We start from the raw sequence: 8262 nt of genomic DNA, 5'->3' as shown, positions 1-8262 counted from the left end.
ATGGAAGCTAACAAATAGGTAGGTGTCGTCAGGAAAGCAGAATATACTGATTATGTTAACAGAGAAAAGCAAGGTCTTAGGTAGATAAGAGAGATGAAAGAGCATGCACACACACACATACATATATGTAATATATGGCAGGGTTGGTTAAAAGCATTAGGATTAAATTATCTATAAACACTGTTGGGTCATTTCATACATCAAGCATGACTCAATAACCCCAACAAATAATTAAGCACATGGCAATGTGCATATGACCCAGATTCCAAGGAGGATAAGATGACTTGAGAAAAGGGCGATATTTATATCTAAAATGGCTCATTGTACAGAAAAGTGGCCAACAAGGCAAAAAAAAAAAAAAAAAAAAAAAAAAAAAAAAAAAAAAAAGAAAAAAAAAGAAAGAAAGAAAGAAAGAGAGCATACAAGCAGGACATTAATTTTGTGGTATAATCATCTCAGGTAGTAATAAGGAAGTGATTTACTAATCATTATTAAAACAGAGTAGAATTTTGCTACAGGCAATGTCAGGAGACAGAGCTACATTTCACTTTATAAACACTTTCTTGCATTCAGAATTCTTTGAGATGAGAAGCCATCTGTGAAACTGCTTGCAGCTAAGTGGGAATCTTTAAACAGCCTATCTTTTGATAATGCTTGTTAATCTAGCATAGCAAAGATTTCTTGATATTATATATGTATTTCTCTCTCTCTCTCTCTCTCTCTATATATATATATATATATATATATATATATATATCCTTGCATATTTCGATCTTAAAAGTTTGAGAAGTCTGGGATTTATAAACAGCATTTCAAAAGAGGAAATTCAGAAATATCTTTGATTAATACATAGTTTGCTTTTCCTAGAACCCCTGAGAAGAATTGAGTTATGACCAAAAATGATAGCACACAGTTGTAATCCTAGCACTTAGTAGGCAAAGATAGAAGGGTCATTATGCTTTTGAGGCCGTTTTGAACAACACTGTAAAAACCAGTCTCAAAAAGAAAACATCAGAGGATTAAGTTATGTGCTTATACCTATTTACTAATGTGTGCATACAGATACGGATAACCACATGTATTCGGAAAGGTCCTGCTTCACATGTATGCAAAGCAGATTGGTAAGCAGGGTTACTACAAATGTCATTTACATATTCTGTGTGAAACTCCATTCTGGCAGCCTGATAATAGCCGAGCTTCCAAAGCTTAAGTATATTCTCGGAGTGACCCAGTTCACTCAATCACTCCCCAGATACAATGAGAGGCTACTGAAGGGTCCCAGACTATAGCGGATTTGAAGTCTTTGTCCTTATTTCAGGATACCTTTGTTCCAATAACAATAGGTGACATCCCACATAATACTGTGCCATTTGTACAACTGCCTGCTGAAACTTCCTGTTTAGAATGAGGCAGTGGGATTTCTGAAAAGCCCGGGGAGGTTAGTGAGAAAGAAAGACAAACAATGCTGCTATTTCCAGGATTTTCTCTCATTGGAAATGAAACTAAATGTTTGGAAGTCAAGGGAAAGGCAGCGTTTCAAAGGAGAAACCAACATCATTAGGACTGAATTTATACAAGTGTGAATTAAGCAGGCTACTCAGAAGACAGGCATGTGTTCTGAGACAAATTCATCCAAGGAGTCTATGTAGATCACATAGCATTCTGCTTAGTTTTCTTGAGATTGAAAGCGTGGAGTAAAAGTGATAGTTTTCCAAAGATTATCATGTATAAAAATAACAGACAGTGTTATCTCAATATTTTCTTCTTTCCCCCTTCCTTCTTCCCCTCCTCCTCTCCCTACGAAACAGTCCCAGCTGGCTCCTAACTTACTATGTAGTCCCGATTGACCTTGAACTTCTGATCCTCCTGTGTATTGCCGAGATGACAGCTGTGTCCCAGCCCACCCAGTATAAGTGTTGCTGGAGAAGCTACACACCCTCCGACCAAATTTTTGAAAATTCAATTTCGTATCTTCATTTTAGCATTTTTAAGCTTGTTAAATAAAGACAGCAAAGCAAACCAAAGGTTTTTTTTGTTTGTTTTGTTTTGTTTTTTATGTGTGTGTGTATGAGCTTTGCTCTCTGTTTGTACAGATGGTTTCACAAATCAGAAGAGGGGTTTAGGTTCCCTGGAGCTAAAGTTTCAGGTAGGTATGAACTCTCCAAGGCATTGTGGGTGCTGGGAACCATATTCAAGTTTTCTGATAAAGGACCAGGTACTGTAAAGAGCTTATCCACCCTTTTAGCCACAATATAGCTTCTTAACAAAGTATTGTTTAAGAATAATACAATGGATCTAAAGAGAGATACAATATACAGAATGATTCCTTAGTCTCCTTGACGCCTGCCAGAAAGAAACTCAACAGATAATTTTAGGAGATTGATCCACACATGGGCTGGAAGTACTATAAAATAACAATTATTTCATTATTGTATATCCATGAGACACGAAACACGAAATGTTGCTTCATCCTGCTTCCTACTTCGTAGATAGCAGATGGGGTTATTTGGTAGCTGGTACTTAGAATGTGGAAAGAGGTCAATATATAGGGTATATTATGGTATTACCCCTTAAAAGTAAGCAACAGGGGTGATAGAGTTTTAAATGTCCACTGAAAGCTGATGTGTTGGTCTTCAAAGCAACAGTGTCTATGGGTGGAGCTTTGGGTATATGATTTTATCCTGAGAGCTCTTACATTATGGATGGATTAATCCATTTATGGACTCACAACTTAATGGGCATTCATTCTTAGCCTTTTGATTAATGTCAAATATAACTTAATAAACTAATGGTGATGATAGAAACTGTAGAAGGCAGAACCTACTTGGAAGAAAAGTATCATTGGGGCATTCCCTTGAAGGGTACGTCTTGCCTGCTTCTCTACCTTTCCTTCTCTATATCTTTCTCCTAGTGCCTTTCTTTTCTGGTTGTCATGAGATAAAACTTCTAACATGTTCTGCCCAACAAAGGCCTGGAAGCAATGAAGTCAGGTGACCTGGGGCTGAAGTGTGTGAAGCTGACCCAGTTGCATTTTTCTTCCTACACTTTAAATTTTTAAAGTATTTTATAGTAGAGAGTTTGCTAACACACCCATCTTCATTCTCTTTGTAATCTCTGGTTTGGGTAAAACTTGAAAATATTGGAGTACTTCCAAGATAATTTTCCAACAGAATCAACAGAATTTATGAACGGATAAATTTTTGTGGATGATAACACCACATATCCCACAGCAAAAATGTGACTCTGACGTGGGTCTTGGTTTTATACGGAAAGCAAACAAACCTCAATTGCAGTTAGTTGGTGCAATATGAATAAGTCAAAACATTAATCTGCATCAATTTTATTGTAGGAGAGACTGTTAATATGGTGACCCAAGAAGATACTACAGTTACAAAATATGCCCTGTAACTACATTTAAGAGTTTATATTTATTGAACAGTTAGAATATGACAATTAATGTCAATATAATTGATCATTCCCATTCCAATTCTTGAAAAGACAAACCAACACTATTTTTATATAATGAATGAGAAAGAATGGAGGCTTTCAAGAGGTTGAAATGCTTGCCCCAAGCCACTCAGTGTAGAATGGAAAATCAGTCATAAATCACAGATGGAAAACTGCAGCTCTCCCATGCCTTTTCACCATGCTGGACTGCTTCCCAAGAAGGAATTTTCCTCTCAATTGGGATTTTATAAACTGTGGGTTCATAACTTGGAATCAAATCCCAGAGCTTCCAGGTAGGGATGAGGATTACATAGATGGCATCTTGGTTTCATGAAAGTCCAAAAATCTAAACCATCTAGACCTGTATCAAGGCTTCTAAAGAAAACCAAGTATCATCCCTGTTAACTGCATGGAGATGCACATGTAGTGTTTGTCTCTGAATCACAGCACCTCACCTATAAAATTAGCATAATATATTGAACTCCCTGCATGCTCAAGAAGATGAAAGGTATCATCTACATAAACTGCTTAATGCATTACATCAAAAATATGAAATGTTTTATACAGCTGGTACGATTATACCCTCCATACTTACTAAGTACCAATAGTGTAGCAATGTTGAATAGCTCAATACCTTAGTAGCTCTCTTCTTATGTAATAGTCTCTAACTACAGGAAATTAAATCACTGTTTTATGGCATTGGCCACATTCTGTGGTGTAAACTCTCTTATCAGGATCCATTTGATACTGCCAATGTCTATTATGGAAAAATTAGCACAACAGAAAGTGGTGAATCATACCAAATAGAGTCTTTTTTATGTTTTCATTCAGTGAACCCCTCCATCTCTTATTTTTTGAGTTAGAAACTCTTCAACCAATTCTTCCATTCATTTGTTTTTAAGTCTACTGCTTATTATGTCAATAAAGACCATGGTTGAATTTGAGGATAGACTAGTCTACAAGATAATTGTCTGCCTTCATGAAATTTTAATTTCAATGGAAAGACTATGGCTTAAATTTAACACCCGCCTCCCATGCACATGCATCCATGGCACACATTTAAATGATAGTCTCCCAAGTCCAGGATGTATTTTGAAGACTGGGGGACATTTAGGAGATGGAATGAAGCTAGTGGAAAAGGGCACAACAGGCATCTATGGTTCCCTTCATGTTTCCTGATCTGTTACATCTCATGGCCACTATCTCTTGCTCTTTGCATGAAGGATGGAGTCTTTCTATTATGCCTTCCCCACCATAAGAGGGTTAAATCCCTCTGTAACCAAAGACCAAAATAAAGCTTTTCCACTTAAGTTGCTATTGTCAGGTATCTGGCCACAGTTCCATAAAAGTCATAATAGGGTCATAAATAAGGAGATTGTAGATAAGTGAATGAGTGAATGAATGAATGAATGAATGAATACCAAATCATTTGCTCATAGAAATGAATCTTGTATTATAACCTACTTTTGGACTATAAAAATGAAGTAGTCTTTTCTTCAAATTCTACATTTCTAACTAATTAATTTTCATGTATATGAGTGTTTTGCCTGCATGTATATAGTATATATGTGTACCATGTACATTCCTGGTACTTGTAAATGATAGAAAGGGTTAGGGGTTTAGATCCCAAGAGATTATAGTTACAGATGGTTGAGAGATACTATGTGGATGCTAGGAATTGAGTCCTCTAGAAAATATCAATTGCTCTCAGTGATCATAACTACTGAGCCATGCCTCCACACACACACCACCACCCCCACCCCCCCCCAGCTTCTGTAATTTTTCAAGACAAATACTCTTGAACTTCTTCCTACTGTAATGTGTCTTTCCACTAAACCCATGTCCGGAAATCATATCTTTCCTTCCCCAACAAAATAATGTAGCAAAACTGCAGCATAGTAACCCTACACTAGAAGCTAAGACACAGGAGATCTCCAGATCCTCCATGAATTCCAGTGTTGGTTCTGTAGTCACTAAGAAGTAAGGTGATCAACAGTTTTATTGTTAGAAATTTGGCTTTACTGGATGTGTCAGGTCTATTCCTTGCTAGAAAAATCAAAATAAAGTTCATTGGAGCCAGAGAGGCTAGGCTTCCCAGGACTCAACAAAGGGCAGTGAATGGACACATGTTGCATACAATCATAGCTGTCCATACCCAGAGTATATGTCTATATGGATGCAGTGGAGAGAGGATGCCGTGCACATGCTACAGAGTGAGTTGAATCAGAAATCAAAAGAGGTCAATCATTCTGTTGATTGAGGTAGACACTCATCATTGACTCTAAATTGCAACCAGAGGCAGAACAATAAAGCAATGCTTTATCCCAGTAACTGGAAGAAACTATTTCTGTAGGTCTTAGAGAAAACCCCTGTAAAGGTTTACCAGTTATTTTACTTTATGGATTTCTGGGGCAAAGCAGTGGACAAAAACAATTTAAGGAAAAGTGGGTTTATTGTGGTTCACAGTTTTAGAATACAGTCAGCCATGCCTAGCAATGCATATTGTCAAAGTCAAGCAGCTAAGCACATTGCAGTCACAGTCACAGAGCAAGGAAAGACAAATGCTGGTGACTAGCTCCCTTCTCCCTTTTATCCAGTCTAGAACCCCATAAGATGCCATGGTGCAAAGAACATTTAGAGTGGGTTCTCCCACCTTAATTATCCTAATCTAGAAAATCTCTCACAGACATGCCCAGAAGTTTTTTCCATAGTCATTCTAATTGAGTATCATCAAACTGACAGTCAAGATTAACCATCCCAGAAGGTATCACTTCCAGGACACAAAGATGACAAGGAATCAACTCCAGCAAGAGTTAGAGGTCATCAAGTGTTAGAAGAACAGCATTGTACACAGAAAAAGTCTGAGACAACAATAGGTACAGTCTAAACAAGAAAAGAAGTCAGCATGCCAAAGCAAAGTAGATTCAAGGCATGACTACAGGATGAGGCTTATCAATTAGGAATGAAAACGAGGCTTGACTGAACCTCAAAAGTCATGTCTGTGCCTTGTCTGAACCCATCTGCAGATTCATCTTGGTGGCTCAACAGAAGAGAAGCCAGAGAGACAGGAGACTTTTCAATCTGAGCCTGATTTGAACCATTGTTCTCACATGTGAGAAAGTCCTCTATACTCTTATCCTTAACCTTTTGATTCTGAGACATTTCTCTAGAGGGAACATGAGCAAAGATTGTCCACGTGACCAAGGAAAACTAAAATCTGAATCAAAAGTTTAGCAGACAGTAGGTGTTGTCTTAGACAAAAGATGTTGGATTTCTGAATATGAAATATGAAATATTCAAATTGCTATTAGTCTTGCACTAATATTATATCCCTAACTTGATAAATAAGGTGAAAACCAATGGAGTATATACATTATACAGCTATATGTCTGTAACAGTGAGCTGTGACAACACTGATTTCTCTGTGTTCTTACAATGTCATCACTGTGTTTCAGATTCCTGTGTAAGTTCTATAATAATGCATCAATTTGTGATCTTGAAAAAGTCCTCTGATCTTGACTTTTCTCAACTTTTTCTTATATGAGATTGGATAAATCATCATTATCATTACCATCATCATCATATACATACATATGTACATACATACATACATACTGGGACTTGCATTAACAAGATTATATTAATAAAGATGGTATTTTATATACTTTAGTCCATATCTGACAGCTGTAAGTGTTAAATTCTAGTTAATATATTTATTATGGCTTATCACTCCTTATTCTTTATGGCACCCTCTTTTAAGATAAACAATCTTAAATCAAGATCTTAAATATACCCTACTACTACTCAGTTCAATCGTCTGCCTCAAAGGAATTGTTTAGCTAAATGCTCCAGTACAAATGGTTAACGGTCCCATCTAGAAGCTGTCTAACAATGTTTTCCTGTATGTCTCACTTCCTGTTGGCTAGTCCTCAATAGAGAGACAAAGGTCACAGCCAATTTAGTCTGCTTAACAAAGGATATACTGACTCTCAAGCTACCTAGCTCTTGTGCTCTATTGCTCAACCACTGTTCATCATTTTTGCAGATCTCCCTGGGAAAACTCAAGTTTCTGTCCATCTTTCTAGTATGGGGAAGAAAGATCAATATAGTATCCGCTTTCTGCCTAAGGCTGCCTGTTGAGAAAGCCCCACCACTGAGTCTGTGACAGTCTCCTTGGCTGCACCCACACGTGTATTTCTTCCACTAGGCACTTTGTTTCCAACTGGGCTAGCTTCTTTGATCCCCGGTTCTTCTTCCAAGATTTACACCAAGCAAGTTCTTTTCTCCCATTTACAGTTTTGAATATTGACCCAGAGGCTATGTGTGCTTGTTTCAATGGCTCAACCTTTTCCCTTAAAGACAATGAGCCCTCTCGTACTAAATAGCAGATGATATGCAGATGACATGCAGATGACATGCTTGCTGCTGGGAGCACCAACATAAGTCAAATAAAACCCCCTCAGGTTGGTATGCTCCCCCTGGTAGAGAAATCTTGTGGGTTTGAACAGATCATGAAAGAGAAAAAAGTCCTGGAAACAGAAACTACTATGTAGGAAGCTCTCTCTGCAATAGGACTGGAGGCACACACCCTTTTCCCAGAAACTCACGCCTGTCCCTGTCTGCCACTGTTCAGACAAAAAATGGCAGAAATAACATCTATATGTGCGATCTCTCTCCCTCTTTCCCTTTTTCCCTCTCTCCTCTCCCTCTCTCCCTCTCTCTTTCTCTTCCTCTCTCCTTCTCTCCTTTCCAACTCTCTCCCTTTCTTTTCCTATTTATCTTATCTTTTTTTCTATTTTCTCTTTCTTCTTTTTC

This window comes from Arvicanthis niloticus, chromosome 8 (genome assembly GCF_011762505.2).
Source record: "Arvicanthis niloticus isolate mArvNil1 chromosome 8, mArvNil1.pat.X, whole genome shotgun sequence".
Taxonomy (NCBI): Eukaryota; Metazoa; Chordata; class Mammalia; order Rodentia; family Muridae; genus Arvicanthis; species Arvicanthis niloticus.
This window is presented reverse-complemented; position numbering follows the sequence as displayed.